The 18384-nt window shown below is 38.4% G+C and overlaps 1 long non-coding RNA gene across 1 annotated transcript in view; it reads right to left on the reverse strand.

Moving 5' to 3' along the window:
• Positions 1 to 13907, reverse strand: part of LOC144001191 (uncharacterized) — a 39572-nt gene extending 25665 nt beyond the window's left edge. Inside the window, exon 1 of the long non-coding RNA XR_013278405.1 lies at positions 13868 to 13907. This is a non-coding gene — a long non-coding RNA (uncharacterized LOC144001191). The remainder of the gene's footprint in view (positions 1 to 13867) is intronic.
• Positions 13908 to 18384: the final 4477 nt, after the last annotated feature.

An 18384-nucleotide genomic window follows, 5' to 3' on the forward strand; every position in this document is an offset into this window, starting at 1 on the left:
CCCGCGGGCCAGAATCGGCCCATCAGGGGGTCAAATCTGGCTCATTATTTTCACGAAAATTAACTGTAGTTGCTAATTTTGTCCACTGGAGGGTGCACTGACAACCACTTAAATGACTGCAATTTGGAAAATTGAATTTAAAAATAAATAAATAAAATAAAATAAATAAATAATAATAACAAAAAAAGTGTCTTAAAACTAAGGTACATATTGATCTGTGATTGTTGGAGTACTGTTGTGGCTTGTTATTCTGTTTAACCCCTCGCCGACACCCCCACTTTTCAGCACCATCCATTCACAACAGCCTCACGGGGGTAAAAAGAAAAACTTTAGCGACTGTGAAAGGGATTTAAGTGTTTTTCCCGTGACTGACAGGTGACTCACTGTAAGTTAGCCGGGATTGGCTCCCGCTTCCATGTTGCCCCGAGCAGGATAGGGATGGATGGATAGCTTGTCAACCTGGAGTGATTATACTTAAAATGGCGTAGACACCAAATTGTTTGGGACAGCCCTTGAATTAAGCCTAAACTTTAGGCATATTTTAATTGTTTAATCAATGATGGTTTAAGGTTCAAAATGTTAATTTGTCATACTAGGGGTGTCAGACGACTAAAAAATTTAATTGTAATTAATCACGACTTCAATAGTTAACTGCAAATTTTATATCTGTTATAAATATACAATAAAATGGACAATTTCTGAAGTTTCATTTTCGTTTAAGAAAATAGAAATATGGCTGCATCTTTTAGTTATTGATACAGTAATTTCATAACTCGTAAAATTTAGTTCAAATTAAAAACGTACTGTAAAAAAAAAAACAGTGCAATATTGATTTGTGTTGAGGTATTTTTCTGCCACTAGATGGCATAATTGCATTTGTAAAACGGTGACAGTTCAGTGCATTTTTCTTTTCATATTAAGAGGAGAGCTATCTAATCTTGAACTTAACTTGTGAAATTCTGCACATTTTTAAAATTGTAAAATACAACTTGACCCCCAGTCTCCACAAATACCTGTATAATATAAATTTTGATCGCATCTTTAAAAAAAAAAAAAAAAAAAAAGGCACTTTAAATTAACACACGGATTTTGATATCCCTCAAATACACAGCAGAAAAATAGTGTTTCTCTGAGATATGCTGTATTAGACACATTATTTACACCCCAGAGACTACTTGATGATTATAGACATTGTATGTTGTATATACAGTGTAATGATGTTACTGTCCACATGATTACAATTATAGTGTAATGACTGCTGTGTGTGTCTATTCATGTTACACAAGACCCTTGAGTGTCATCCACAATTCCCCAGGTAGCTTGATGAGTCACACAGGACAATTCAAGGCTGTGATCAATGTGCGCTGCATCACAGCTCAACCAACCGGCAGTTTAATTCACCTACACTTTCTAATCGGAAGCTCCTTTGTATTAATTCCCAGCTGCAATCACCATATTAGGTTTCATATTAATCCCTGCAGCATGAAAAGTGCATGCAGAGGCCCTCCTCAGTGAGTGTCAAGAAAATTAGCACGGGCGCCAAGAAATGTGCCGTGACCGCTGAGGGTCTGAGACTTTCAAAGAGAGATGGGTTCATTTCCGCACAAGTCCCCCCTGATTTAAACGTGTGGGCTTTATTTCCTGAAATGATTGCAGCGCCCAAGTGTCTCCAGTGCAGCAAAATGAAGTCTCTGTGCAAACTCGGATGCGCTTTCTGCTGACTGGATAGAAAGTGAGGTGGCTGCCTTGGGATAATTTGCTGCAATGCTGCTGAATTTAGTGTGGAAGTATTCATTAATTTATGCTTAAATGAAGAAACGCAGCCTAAAGAGTCATTTTCTCGGACACGTGAAACGATGTTGTGTTTTAGTGTTTTGGAAAAGCTCATGAATTATACATGGAGGTTAGGTAAAAGGGTTAGTACTAAGTGTAACTGAGTGTAACATGATTTCCCATTCCAGTCAAAGGACTTGAATAGGCCAACACTTTGAATGGTATTTTAAACCAAGAAAAAACAAATACTGTCCTGATAAATTCTATTCACTAGAAGGAAAATAATAGCATTAAGCCCATGCACACTGCTATTAGATAGATTTAGTCCCATAAATATAAATACACTCCTCAAAAGTATTGGAACAGTCATGTAAATCCTTATTTTTTTTGCTGTATGCTAGTAATAACGTTTGGGTTTGACAATAAAAGATGAATATGAGACAAGAGATGTGGAGCCCAGATGTGGCCTGTTACATTGATCATTCAAACAATAAAATTTCAGTTTCACTCAGTCAGGCTCCAGGAGCTCTTTTACCTGTGAAGCACCTGTGGCTAAAGTGCAACTGTGGCGGGGTTGTTACTTTTTGAACTTGGATTTGTCACCTCTGAGTTTCATATTTGGGTTTTGCCCATGAAGACTACATTTATACTAGTTAGAGGTGTTACACTAAAACCAATAAGAACAATTGCACACAGTCTTGTTCCATCATAAATACAAAATTTGTTATGTCCAGAAGAAGATAGAAACCACTGGTGAAGACCGACAAACAATATTAAAGGGGGGTGGGGGGTCAATCCGGGGAAACAGCAGAAGTGACGGAAAAATATTTGAGAGCCACTGCAAAAAGGACAGTAGAAAAATACACATCTTGGGTTTTCGTACGTAAAACTACTCAGCAGAATATCACTGCCAAAAGTCACGCGAGTTTTATCTATAGTTGTAGAATTGTTTTTTTACGTACGCATAACATTTTTTTGCACTTGATTTTTTTTTTTTTTTTTTTTTTGTAATTGAAGATATGCTTCTTTGTGCGCGTAGATCAGGTTTTGTGCACATAGATCACATTTTTTTGTGTTTACAGGGTTTTGGCATGATTCCATAGGTCATTGGATGTGATTGGTGTGTGCACAAGCTTTAGGTTAATATCAAAATTTGATATTTGTCCACCATGAGAGACTGCCAAGTGATCAATATTGTTTCCCCCTCCCAAGAGAAAGTACAAAGAACAGCTATATTTTCTGAAAATCACTCACCGTGAGAGCTAATGGAAGAGGGAAGTTCTTCAGGCGAATGCAGCATACTCATCAAAGTCTCCCTGTGCGCTGTGATATGACACACTTGAATGTGGAAAAGGAACATTTACGTGAAAGACGACCCCCGTTAAGCAGTCCAGACACGTAACAGGAAGGAATGAGAATGTCATGCTGGTATTAAGCAAGCAAGTCAATGTCATCTGCTGCAACGCAAACATGTTATTCTTGGAGCCCTGTGACACTTTTGCGTGCACGCGGCAGCTGAACGACTCGAGGCCGTCCTCGACCAATCTCCCGCGGACAATTAGGGAAGCCATTAGGATTTATCTTCATTTACTTTCTGCTACGCTGCAATCCCTGAGAAAGGGATTTCATCATCCGGTTACTCTGCATATTTCTTGAGCGTCTCATCTGCAGGTAGCGTAAAATCAATATCAAGCATGCAGGCACTGTGCAAACAAAAGTTACTGACGACACCTCTTGTCTATTTAGCTGCAGTAAAAAGATAATAAATAAAAAAAAATCTGCTCTCCCCATCTGTCTGCAGCACACTAACTATCTGGCAGTGAGAATTTTTAATAGAACCACACAAGCGAACGCGTTAGAAACGGTGACAAATGGAATCTGCTGTGTATGCAACTCTCCAGGGACCCGCTCTGCCTCTAAACAGGACAATGCTGAAGATGTGCCAAAAACAAACAATTGGCAGCACGACTGCAGGGAAACGCGGGACCTTCACAGAGCATAATGACAATAACTTGACTTGGGGGACGATCATAAAAGAATTACACTTGACAGCCGTAATGCCCCCACCAACCCTCTAATAATTAACGACTGGACTTGAAACAATGGCCCTTGTGAGATGATTATCCAAGGGAAGGAAAAACATTATTTATTTTTTTTCTTAGTCAAATCTGTGAGCAGTTCAAAAGCATGATGCTGTTTTATGGCTCCGATAACTACGTACATACATCTTACTGGAAACAAAACAAATCAGACCGCAATGGCAAAAATGTCTCACTGTAGATATGACCTGTAAAAGGTACAAGAGAACGGACCTCAACAAACAAAAATGACAAAAAACACAGCGAGCCAGAAGGACTGAAAGAAGACAGGGACCTAATGCTGCATTTGAGGAAGGCGGGAAGTCGGATTTATCTCGCTCGGATTGTCCCAGTTTCTACCTCAAACAATTTGAGGTGAATGTAAACAACAAAGATGGCTGACAGTGATTCTGATAAATAATTTTTTGTTCTGGTTCACACTGTCAGACACGCAGTATACGTTGTGTTACGTAAAGTTATTTATTTTGAATAACTATCCATCCATTTAAATATCACTTGAGAAATAGAAAAAGTATATGTGGAAAAAATCTACTTAAAGAGTCAATGCTCTTTTATTTAAAAAAAACAAACAAAAAAAACCTCACTATTAACTTCAGTAATATGCAAAAAAGAAATGTTCTAACATATCAACGTACATTATTTTATATATATTTATGTATATATAATCGTAGGTCCAGTAATCCCTAATAGTACATTAGTCTTCCTGCACCTTACCAAGAGGCTGACGGGTTTCGCCGCCATCTTTGTACGACGGTTACCCAAAGGAGACAAACTTAGCGAACTGATGCACTGTATTGTGCATGCTTCAAAATGCACGTACTTTGAAGGTGGTAGAATTATATTAGTTCACCACTAGATGGCACTACATTCTACACACTGTTTCTTTAAGTAAAAAAACAAAAACAAAACTCTCAATTTGAAATGTACTTAAAGTAAAAAGTATAGTAAAATTAGTACTTGATCGCAATTTAATCATACTGGTTAAAGTAAATATCAATTAAAAACGAAGTGGCATGTAACGTACTAAGTAGTGGTGGTGGTGGTGGGGGGGGGGGGGGGGGGGGGATGGAGTGCCCCTTCATAAATTTAACTCATGTAATGTACAAATACTTACTTTAGTGCACCACCTCTAGATTCCGGTGCACATTTCCAGGTCAGAGGTCAGAACAGTCCGACTTCTCACTTTCCTTGAATGCAGCATAAATATAAGCAAACTGGCAAGACAACAATGATCATGCGAGTGTTTGGAGGGTGCTGATTGGTTTAAAAAAGGAAGCGGGCTGACACAAACAGGTGGAAATGAAACCTAACGAGCAAGACATAGAAAAGGCGCACAAGGAAACAAGACTTTACATGAAACTAAACTATGTGTTATCGAAACAAAGAAAACCGATAATGACAAAACGTCTGCTTTATTTGACACACAACACATTCAAAGTCACATACTTTGGAATGTGAGGATAACAAATAATGAAATAAACAAATAGCACAGTTTTTTTTTTTTTTTTTTTTTTTTTTTTTTTAAATCAGTGAGGTTTCTACAGTGTATTTTTATACTTATGACAAATGTTGAAATTACTGCTTTAAAAATTGCTGGAAGAGTTCATAAAGGTTTCATGATGGACTTACACGAAAATAATTTGACTGAGTTGGTTTGTGTGCAGATGTCAGCAAGCTGCATTTCTCTATAAGTGCCGCTGAAGGGTAATGAAACAATGTGTCACGGTATGTTCATGCTATATTTATAGATGTTCAAAAGAATAATGTGGTGTTCTCCCAGGACGGCAGAAAGATGCCATCCGTCAAAGCCGAGCCCGGCTTCTGTATTTTAGTACACAATATGCTGAATGAAAAAATGTTGGCGGGATGCCATAATACTGTTGTTGATGGAAGTGTTGCCATGCTTATGACACTGAGATTTCTGAAAAGTCAGTTGGAGATTTTCACTGTATCCCGCTGACTTCAACATGCGATTGATTTACTGTACACGCAGAAATCGTTATTGACGGCCCAGCAGTCGACAACCCTCGCCAAACCTCAAATTGATTGTTAGCTCTCGTGCCAATTGCAAATAGATTTGAATGTATGATGAATGTCTGTGTGAGCCGCTTGCAGGGTCAACAGTTCAAAGGTCTTATTTGCAGCCAGATGCCGGCCATCTCCTTCGCTGCACTCATTGGTCGTGAACAACATACAAATGTGCAGATTGACGTACCAAAGATGTTTACAAATTGGGGATAAATAGAGGCAAAACTTGAATGTTGTTTGATTCATGCGTTTTAAATATTCATAAATAACCTTTGGCACTTTGATGGATTTTGTGTCGCCCCCGTAGAAACTTTTAGAGGCTTTTATAATTGCTTATAAATGTGGTGTGCATAATGGAGGTAAACAACCAAGGTTTTCGATATTTTATTAAATAGAAAACTAAAATGATCAAAAAACTGCAAGTGCAGTTTTGGAAAGATGCCCACTTGGCTGAATTCTTTCCATTCAATGTTAAGTAATTTAAAAAAAAAAAAATCATCAAATTCAATTTGTTGATTCACACATTCATACTGTTTGACATTACAACCAATGGCTGGCACCCTCTATAATTATTCACACAAAGACGTTAATGAACCATTACTGTAAAACCTCCCGATAATGGTCTCGTGTCAGAGGGTGCATTTCAAGTCCTTTATTTCCAACCCTCTGTTATGTGTAACGCGACCCGGATGGCTCCCGTTGCCATATTATTGAGTCTCTCAATCCCTGGATCACCGAGGCTCCGTAGGGAGCGATCAGTGAGGAACAAGTGTATGTATGCTTTGCAGAATCAGTTTTGGTCGTACCCTCCTGACTGCCAGCAATTCAAATTTGTCCTCTGTAGTGGACCTTTTTAAACCTGAATATCTCCCACCCAATGCATACGATTGAATTAACTCCTTTTGTGATCTAAAGAGGACATTCAGAGCTTTCCAATGATACCGAATGTGTAAGGGTGGGGCATTGCTACCTTTGATTGCATCATAAAAGAAAATGGCTTCCCCCAGTGCAAACACTTTTTAGGGAAGAGGAAAAGTGTACAACACTTTTTATTGAACAAATTTAGGCTTTAAATGTTGTTAGCATGTTTTCTATAAGACTCTTAAGAACACATTAAAGTATTGTTTGAATTAATTTAACTGTATTTGAGCCTAGCATTTAAGTTTTAAAAAATGTCCTCTGTAGCGGACACATAGCTTAAAAAAATTTTTTTTTTTCCCTCGAACATTTCTTTTGCAGTATTCGAGTTACTTCACAAGTATTGGGGAATATCAAAATAAACATGATTGGACAATATTTTTTCCCTGGTAGTCAGGAGGATATATTTGCAATAATTTTTTTTAAAAGTAAATCTTACAAGTTGGTTTATAAAGTGCAGGACATAGAAATTACTGTTCTTTCTGGTATGTCAAATACAAAAACAAAGACATTTATTTTCCCTTTACTGGGTCTGCACTTAGCATGCAATATTCGAACACGTATTTAGCCACATCAAGAAAATTAAAACATCCCCAAAAGTCAAAAATGTGTTGGTGATTCTGCCATATTTTTGTGTTCCACATTATCCCATTTCATAAAGAATCATTAATTCATCATAGTTTAAATGGATGTTTTTAGTCTGCCAATGTTTCAATTGGATACTTTATTTTCATTATATAATGCACGCAACATATCAATCACATTGCTGTTAAGGTCGCTTCTGTGCTGTGTGTTGCAGTGCCGAAATAACATCTGGAACATGCACTATGATGACAGGCGGGATGTGTGCCTGTGCATAAAAGAGATCATTATTACAGTGTACAAAGTGTGGAATTGGGTTTTGGCAGATTTGTTTGAATATGTGCAAATACGGTATGACAGGATTTTATTATTTTTTTTAATCAGTTTTTGCCAAAGGATAAATACTGCATATTGTATTTTTTTTTTTAATTTAACAGTTTCCTAACTGGTTTATTTGGATCTTACATATTTTCTGATCGTATGTTGTACAGTAATAATTGGAACGATAGTAGTTATGGAACCAAATCATCATAGCAAGGCATATGTGTCCTGCCTTAATCAGTGACGTTGATTTGTTACTTACTGGACATCCTCTAATCATGACGACTTTAGTGATGGGAACTTAGAAAATATAAGTCAGTGTGTACTCTTCATACGAGAGTGGCATGTCAATCAATTAGTAACTCGCAAGTGCTTCTGAGCCAGTTGAAACAAATTAGAATGTCCTCTTCAGTTGAAATTCCTCTTTCGAAACGTTGGAGTGGAATTAACAAGCCAAGCGATCAACATGGATGAAACGTGCCATTAGCACAAGGACGAAGCGTCATTATCTCTTTATCTACTTTTAGGAGAGCGCTGTATCAAAGCCTGAGAACGAAACCCCGAGTGACGGCGAATCAGTTTGCAGTGAGAACGATCGTGGAAGTTAAAGTCATGTTTGCAATGGGAAACAAAGCCCCGAGGAGATTAGTGCCGGATGAAAGACTTTGAAAAGAGGCACCGACACAAAAGGTCAATTCATTCCTGTTCTCACAATGAGACTCCTTGTCTGTAATTATATATTTAATTTCATATCCAAGGTAGCATTAAATGGATTTCTTACAATGATACAGCTAATCTTCTTTGTAATATTCACAGTCTGTTGTTTTTTTCGTTTCCAACACGGAGGTCAGAAGTAAAATCCCCGGAGCTAAGAGTGAATCAATTTCTCGCTCAAGCGGCCAGAAAATAGGCAAATTAGCTCAGGGAAGGTGCTGGGAGGAGTTCGGGTGATTGGCATACAAAGTCAGTTGTATTTGCATTAATTGCTGGTGTGGCAAGAGAATCACTCAGAATAACTGAAAACGTCATTCAAAATCTGATCCACAACCTGATCTTGAATACTTATCTGATAAATGGTTTTAATATGATTATTTGTGCATGACCGATGGTGTTTGTTTAATGACTGGCCAGTTTTCGGCATTCACATTGTCAGATATTTTCATTGGGAAGCAGCGTACATTCTTCCACTCTGATAATATCTGATTTCGTAACCACGCATTGCGAATGAATCCGGCCCACAATTCGTGACAAAGATGAATAAACAGTCGAGCTGATGCATTGAGTTTCATATCATTGTATTTGAGAATGCTGGTGGTCTTCCAAAAGGTCACTGATTCTAATGACATTTCTGAGAGCTTTGGTAATGGGGTTGACTGATGCATGGCGAACACTCACAGGCACGAAAACACAGCAACGCACAGCGTGGAGCATGTTTGCTAATTGATACCGCCGCCTTTTACGCAAGCATGGCTTTGTTCTCTCGGTACCTTGCATTGTTTGTGCCTAATTTCACGATTATTTGATGCAGGGACTAACAAAGCAACTCATCGATAAATGATCAGATTGGAACAATATGTTCTACTCCAGTCAGTCAGTCTGATTCGTTTATGGATTTGTTTCTGTAGTGCTTCGGTTCACCACCTTCGCAAGATCTCAAGACTCCGTCCCATTCTATCCCTCCCAACAGCAGAACAACTTTCCTCTCGACTTGATTACTGCAACGGGCTCTTCACCGGACTACCTTGCAATTCCATTCAGAAGCTGCAATATATCCAAAATACCGCTGCCAGGGTGCTGGTAAAAGCCAATAAATAGCAACACATTACTCTCATTCTCAGATCACTTCACTGGTTCCCTGTTTCATCCCGGATCAATTTCAAAATTCTTTCACTGACTCATAAATGTATCCATGGATCTGCACCAACCTACCTCAAAGAACTGATCATGCTACAATCCTCCACCCGCACGCTCAGATCCTCAAACACGTTGCTCCTCAAAGTACCTAAAACCAGGCTCTCCACCATGGGAGACAACATCTGCGCAGCCGCACCACAACTCTGGAACAGGCTCCCAACTCAGTTGAGGGCCACCCAGAGCCTGGACTCTTTGAAATCAGGCCTGAAAACCTTTTTATTTAGAAAGGCTTTTGATATTTAATTGAGAATCCGATTTGATTCTATTTCCTATTTTCTTTCTATGTTATTTTATTTTCTGTGGCACTTTGAGATCATGCTGATGAAAAGTGCATTACAAATTGAATTCATTATTATCATTATCATTAAATCAGAAAAATTGAAAATTGTCATATTTCATCCAATTTTATGGAAAATGCTATATTGGGACATACTGTATAATTAATTATTTTAATTATCTGTCATTGTCTGTCTCTGTACTTGGTATCGTCTCGAAGTCTTGGTATTGGTTACTACTTAAGTAGTAAGGTGGTAGAAAAAAGGTGGTATTGAACGTCCCTATTTTAAGAAAACAGGGATCAATAGTTAAAATAATACACAAATAAATAAATAAATAAATAAATAATATGATAGAGAAAAACTGATCTCAGTTTTGGATTCCGTATCCAAAAATGTGTTTAACACAGCTGTCAAACTTAACTCAACAAAAACAATTGTATTCCACAGTGTAATTGAATGTAATATCATTAGAAACCAGAAGAAAAATGATGTTGACAGAAGCTGATGAATTGGCCAATAGGAATCAGAGGAAAGGAGGACATCAGAATCCAACAATAGCATTTCTCAATAGTATTAGCACGAGTAGCAAGTGAATGTGGCTGCAGCGATTCAGAATTTTTTCAAGTTCCAGGAGCCGCAGATTTTAAACATTTGTTGACTGTACAGTATCTTCAACCAATTGTTTATTCTGGTTTCATGTAAAATGTAGTCATATGTCCTACCCTTGAAACCATTCTGCATAAACGACCATCAGTGGCAAACTTTTTTTTGTGGCACCTCTAAAATTTAAAATGAAAGTCTACACCGTCATCAAAAAATAAATAAATAAATAAAAATAAAAATCTATTGTGGCAGCATACTGACAAATTAAATATCTAATATAGTGACTGTCCAAATACTTCTGGATGTTACTCTGTGCAATTAATAGCCTCGTGGGAACTATTTAACATGATAATGAGCTGCCGTCTTCTGAAGTGATCCGTCAACTGGAAGGTATTTTACACTTTTGGAACTTCTTTTCACAATCACTGCCTTTTAAATTAATAAGAACGTGAATATGAAGAAGGAGCAGGTCCGCCTCACTTTTGACAGTCTCTGGGTTCCTTCCTGTGTGGAGTTCGCATGTTATTCCCTTGCTGTCTTTTAGATACCTCCCACATGTTCAAAACATGCATGTTATACGAGTTGAAGACTAAAAAAATGAGTTCATTCGTTGTCTGGCAAGCATTCCAGAATGTAATTTCAACTTTATAGAAAATGGATGGATCCTGGTAGCTTCTTGGGAGAATCCCCTGCTAGTATTTAAATTAGCACGCATTCCCTGACATGATGACATTCCAAATGTCCATGTCAGCGTGGCCCCTGAGGAGCGAGAGGTCGCCCCAGCCTGCACCTGATTGAACCATCACATCTTTAGCTATGCAAGGTTTTCACGACTGCTCAGTCCTCTCGTTTGCATTCCAAGAGCGGAATTTTCCTATTAGGGACAGTTAATAAGATGCTAATACTTTGGAATTTCAACCTCAGCAAGAGGACGTTGAGCACTTTAAACGCATTAACATGCCCCGTGTGAAGCCTGCGAGCACTCCGAGTGCAGTCGTCTCATTTTTTTTGAGCCCTTGCTACTCTCTTCTGTAATCTGCAGACTTTGATTAAGTGTAATTAATACATTACTCCTCATGCCAAGGAGCGGGAACAACATAATCTCATCAAAGTTCCTACAAGGCTGCAAGGAAATGAAATCAACTGGAGCCATTTTTTTTCGGAGGGATGTGATAAATTGTAATTCCCCAGATCAAGTGCCACAGTTAACATGTCGAGCTGATTGCATGCCTCCCAATTGTGGGCTGGCGTGTGAGCCATCGCTGGTGTTCTTCAACCGGGACATTTAAAAAAAAAAAAAAAAAAAAAAAGCGAAGAGCCCATGTCCTTTCCCGTGGACGTATATGTTGGAAGTGCAGCTGATCGATAGGAGAGGAAAACACTCAAAGCGGTGACGGCTGCCGAGTGCCTCGCTCTGGGACACGCACACGCTTTGCAGCTCTCTAAACATGTCACTCACCGTGTGCTACAGATACACACACAGAATCAGTGTCGAAATTAACATCATAGCTCGATTTGATACATCTTAAAAAAAAATTTTTTTTTACATTTTATTCTGTGCTGTACTGAACTGCTGACATGTTACGCATTCATTTTAATGCTGAACTGGTATGTGTCAAAATTGTCTCATCAGTCTGCAATAATGCAACTATTGGCCTCATTGTGTCAATCTGGTGAGGCAATGTTGACAAGCGTACTCTTTCAATGCTTTTGTGTGTCAATAATGTAGCATTGTGTACAATTGGACTATTCACTCAGACAACCAATTCTTTTGTGCTGAATGTCAATAATGTATTCTTGCACAGATTCAATCAGATTCAAAATGGATGTTTTGTTCTAATGTGGTGCAATTCAAATAGGCATCATTGTAGAGTTAATAGAAACATTTTATATTTTCAGATTTGAATGAGGCTTTTTCTATCAATCGTGGATACATTTTTTTTTATTATTATTAAATTAAAAAATTTTTTAATGCAGCACTTGATTAGTTTTGATTGAACCTAATAAAGACTATGGACTAGACCTTTCATAGACACCTTAAAATTCTCACAACTTACGTTTTACCAATATCTGGGAGTGTAGGAATTGCATTTTAGAAAATAAATCACACATTTTTAAGTAGGTATATAATAATGATGACAGTCACAGTAATGATGTTTCATAAAGTAAAATGTTCCAACACTACTCAAGTGGAAGTTGTTGAACTCCAAATAAAATGTTGAATTGATGTGATTGTATTGTACCGCTGTTAACGTTTTTATGTTGTGTTTCTGTAAAGTGCTTTGTGAAAGCTACAGCTTCAACATTAGGTGTCACTATATGCAGCCAAAGCGTGTGCATTTCGAAACTACGGTGACTCAGCGAAACCACACTTCACAAGCCTACCATCAATTATTATTTGGCGTGCGCTAACGAGCATCTCGGTGAGCGACGGCATCTTAGCAGCCCAGCGAAAACCCTGGCGAGCGACGGCAAAAGACAGGGCGAGCAGGAGAGGCTAACAAGAGTGGCTAGCAGGTGTTAGCCAGAGCCATAGGCCAGAGAGGCTAACAAGAGTGGCTAGCGGGAGAAGCTAGCAAAACCTTGCGAGAGCAAAGCAGAGCCCGAATCACAGCACTCAGGATGGATGTGATAGAAAATGTTTTTTTTTTTTATTGTTATTGAAATCGATAGTGTTTTTAAAATGAATTAATTATTAATTTACCACCTGATGGTAAATTACACACTGTCTCTTTAAGGAGTACTGAAGTTCCACTGTATTGCCTCAATCTGGTTCAGAAAAAGAGATGCAAGAAGTAAAACAAAGAGAAATGAAGAAGAGGCCTCATACTTTGAAATGATTTTCTTTTGAATATTACAGTGTCAAATGAGGTATGCCTTTTGTCTGGTATAAAAAGACGCTTGTGTTCAATTTTATGCTTCACACACCACATCACAATTGCTTATATTAACTGTGTAACTTTTTCTTTCTTCGGAATGATCCAATAATTCTATGTTTTGTTTTATCTATATTTTTTTCTTTATTATGACACAAATGGACTTTACTTTATGGAGTTTTATGATCAGGACAGGATGCATTACAGCATAAAAAAACAACAACAAATGGAAGTGGAGTGGAAATGCAGACTGGAAACACAGTTTAAGTGATTGAACTTAGAAACATGCATAAAAGTAATACAATTATTGCATCAAGGAAGAAATATGAGATAGCTTTCTGGTCTAACACAAAGTATGGATAAATATTGCACACATTTTGCTGTAGAGTTGGAGGAGGAATTTTTTACAGCACCTACCTGTAATGTTGGCATGAAACCAAATAGAAAGTCTCATATCTCTCTCGTCACAACTCACCGACTCCAATAAACGACCTCAGCCTTTGTTGTCACCATCCTAATGACAAAGACAACACACCCTCAGTGGCCATTGTACCGAAGCATTTTGATGCCACACTAAAAAAGAAGGCTTAGTATCATGTGATTACGTAAATGGATGGAAAATCTTGGAATTAAATGTTTCATCATCAAATACAAAGTACATTTTGATTCAAAATAATGTCCCTTGAATATGATTCTTTCCTGTAAAAGACAAGTTGAACAAATGATCAAAACTTGGTCATCTTTAGAGGTATTTGTTATATTTTCTTCTCAATTCTCAAAACCTCTTGCTTAGAAATGTACACAGATTAGCCAAATGATAGAAAAACATTACCGTCATTCCTTGCCCCTCCAGCTGATCAATGAGAAACGACGTGACCTGTCGCCTCTTTTGGCACAACCCCAAGCACGTCAAAATCCTAATCAGAGTGCTCGTACTGATACCAATCTCGTCAATGGTGCTCAAGAACTGTAGAATCTCACTATGTCTAAAGCTAAACATAAAGATTTCATCTTTTTGCATGAGATCAAATTTAATTGAATCATGTAAACCGGTGTTTCCCAACACTGGCTCTCGGGGCGCACTATCCAGCCTGTTTTCTATGTCTCCCGATTCCAACGCAGGTGAGGACCGTTATCGGGCTTCTCCAGAGCTTGCTAATGAGCTGTCATTGGAATCACCTGCGTTGCAAATAGAGAGACATGGAAAACGGGCTGGATAGTGTGCCCTGAGAACCAGGGTTGAAAAACACTGATGTAAACAAGCAATGTTCTTGCTTCACGTCATCTACTCTTTACCATTTCCTGTTTATCTTTATTTGATCTTATTTTTCGATAAGATATGATATAAGATGAAAATATCATATCATCAGAAGATTGAATTTTTAAGGTATAACAAGGTAAATGGGCAAGTCATATCAGCAAGCCGTTTTTTTTGTAACGTGCATGTCAATCACACTTGTCATATTTTAAATTTTAAACCAACTTTTAGACATTCCTACATATTCAACAAGCTACAGTGCGCACTACTTTGACTAAAATACACTTCCCCTGTTTCTTCTCAAGCACTCGTCCTAATAATAAACCTGAATGGATCATGTCGCGTCATCACAACACATGCTGGAGGAATATAACAATATCCACACGCTCATCTGTCGTCCGGACGGCTCATTAGTGCGGCAAGTCACCACCAGTGCACAAATTGAGTGAATGTAAATGCTCGGTAGAAGCCGAAGGCGTCTCTGTGGGTGGCACAGCCCAAAAACGCCTCCAGTGATGAGGATACTATAAATCATCGTGTGTCAATACCGCCGCATTTTATCACAAGGACTCCCAAGTGGATTCGTTAAGGAGCAGTTACAACTTAGCTTTAGGAAATAAAAGATATTGAGGGTCAAGATGGAACATTGTGAAGCCTCCTGAGTAAATTCCTTTTATCCCTCCAAGAGTATCTGACGGTAATTTTGTGGTCATCTGGTCTCAACGTCTGCTGGCACCCAACTTACGCGGACTGCCTCCTAAACATGTGCTTCACATCAACCAGTGCTTTGTGGTTAAAAAAAAAAATCAAGAAGTCATTGACAAAGGAGCAATTTGCTACATGCTGGGTGAAAACTCGACAAATCAGACAATGGTCCTGTTGGAGTGATTTGGAAAGCGAGCGGTTTCGTTTAATAAGGAACGTTGACAACTCTGCAATAAAGCAATCATGCTGAATTCATAGTAGACCAGCCTGAACCATGAAATATATGAGCGGAAATTCTGATTCTTTGTAAATAGCGTCTTCATTAGTCCTTTTGGAAAATAATAATAATAATAATAATAATTTTGTTTTTGTTATTGTTAAAAAAATGAACTTCTTCATATGAATTTTGATTTGTGTCATATTTGATACAGCCGGTCACAATGCTTTAAATTCGTACATTTATAATTGTCAAAAATGTAGTAATAGTCAAATCAAACATACGAGTATTTCTAAAAATCAGAAAGAACATTTTCCATTAATAAGTTAATAATTAATAAGTATAGGTGTCTCTCCGTTCTCTCTCTCTCTTTTTTTTTTTTAAAGAGAGAGCTCAGAATTGTTCATTTGGTAGTCTTACCGATTCAACATCTTATCATCATTGCTCGCTCTCTTTTTTTTTTATGTGTATGTGTGCATGCGTGTGTATGTGTGCGCAAGCGTGCACGTGCGCATGCGTGTAAATACGTATAAATTTATACTCATTAATTCACCTAAAACCTAATAAAAATCCCATTACCATTCACCTGAACCGGATACTTCAGAGTCTCGCCAGAGTCGTGAAGTTCTGAAGGTCAGGAGACCAGAGGACAGATAAAAAAAAAGAAAGATAAATCAAAGTAAAATCCAGCACCAACTAAACACTTCCTGCCATCCACATGGTTACAAAATCAGAGTCTTACGCCAACCCCAGAAACCTCTAAATTCCAACAAATTAAGGAGATCTCAAGAGACCAGAGGAAAAACTAAAGAGAGGAAGGAGGGAAGGATAGATGAGGCAGAGTGAGATCCACAGACACCAGCACATCCAGTCCATCAAAGTTCTCAATTGGGACGATCTTGCAAGTTCGCTGGAAAAGCCACCAGCTGGGTGATACTGCCCTCTAATGGATTATCTGTGCAATGCATGTCAGATCATGCGCAGCATAAAACGAGGGAACACTGTAACACTGATATTTAGCATTTTCCCTTTATTCTCCAAAAGTTCTTGATTTAAAAAACAAAAGGCATGTCATTGAAGCGTGCCGTGACACGTCGTTCGTCATTTGACGTCCTCATCCTCTGAACATCATCTGGGTCACCCTCACGGTGACCCCATCAGGCTGAGTGTTTCACCCGACTCCGACGTCTCTTCGAGTGACATGTTTGTCTTTGAGGTGCACACTCTCACAACTCCCTCGGGAGCTGTCATTCCATTTCATCCACATGAGTTGGATACAAATCATCATATACATTCACGCATATACATTCAAAACTATTTAGTGTCTATTGTAAATGTACAAACTTTTACTAGGTAGTCGATTAAAAAAAATATTCAATGACTGTACTATAATGTTAGCTTTAATGCGCTATTGTGATGTGTGGCTAGTCTGCTACTAGTATACTCTTTATACTCGTTAAGACAATTTAGCACACTAACTATCCATCAATTTGTTCAGTATATGTTGTAATTTGATGAGAGAATATGGGCTCACAGTCATAACGGTCGTTTGAGAAAACCATAACTATAATGTGGCCTGCAGCAAAAAAAATGAGTTTGACACCCCGCCGCCGCACCACGTGGCGGTGCCACATGTGTCGGGTACTGAGTCACATGAAATTAATTCATCAAATTAACATTTTTCTCCCTCTTGTGTTTGCGATTTGTGTTTCTCGTCGTTTCTCAACGGGAACGTTTTAAAGCTGCGTTTAGCTGCTGAGCTGTTTATTTCCCCATTTGCAAAATTGGGCCATGAAATTGATTGTCAAATTCGGCTAATTTATTAAGTCTCAATTTGTTCTTTTATGAGCCCTTTAAAGTGGACTTGGGAAATCTGTTTTTCTATTAAGACCCAACTGTGTTTGACTTTTTTGTTACGACCAAAATGTTGTCCATAAAATCTATGTACATGTGCTTGTTGTGGTGTCCCAAAAGGATTGTGAAAAAAGAAAGAAAAAAAAAAGTCTCTTTGAATGACTTTGAATCCGGACTGAGAGCACCTCAGACTGTTTTATCTAATTCATATGTCATTTAAATTGTGTTTAAACTTTTGTCACCTCTTGGCCAGGCTCCCTTCGAAAATAAGTTTTTAATCTCAATGGGACATTCCTGGTTAAATGTTAAATGAACAAAAATGTGTAGAAGTAGAGGTCATTTTCATCCATCCATTTTCTTGACCGCTTATTCCTCACAAGGGTCGCGGGGGGTGCTGGAGCCTATCTCAGCTGGCTTTGGGCAGTAGGCGGGGGACACTCTGGACTGGTTGCCAGCCAATCGCAGGTCATTTTCATTGCTGATCTATATTAGAGGTGTCAAACATACGGCCTGCGGGCCTGGGCCGGTCATCTGACGGTCCAATATGGACCGTGGGGAAAGTAACCAAACTGCAGTTTTTCACTCAAATTAACTGTTGTTGCAAATTTTGTCCTCTGGTGGGCACACTAACAACCACTTAAATCACATTTTTAAAATTTGGGTATTAGGCCAACTCAGGATTTGATGCAAAAAATGCTGCACTAATTTTTGTTAAGAAATTTCAGATAACTTGGCAATGTAGTACCGTATTTTCCGCACTATAAGGCGCACCTAAAAGCCTTCAATTTTTTCAAAAGCTGACCATGCGCCTTATAATCCAGTGCGCCTTATATGTGGATCAATATTGAGCTGCAACAGGTCTCGCTGTCAAGACCATGCACGATTGGTGACACGCATGCGCAGAAGATCCCGCCATCTTGGATCACTAGCTAATACTAATACTTTACCTCAGAGAAAA

Source organism: Festucalex cinctus, chromosome 14 (assembly GCF_051991245.1).
Source record: "Festucalex cinctus isolate MCC-2025b chromosome 14, RoL_Fcin_1.0, whole genome shotgun sequence".
In the NCBI taxonomy this organism is placed as follows: Eukaryota; Metazoa; Chordata; class Actinopteri; order Syngnathiformes; family Syngnathidae; genus Festucalex; species Festucalex cinctus.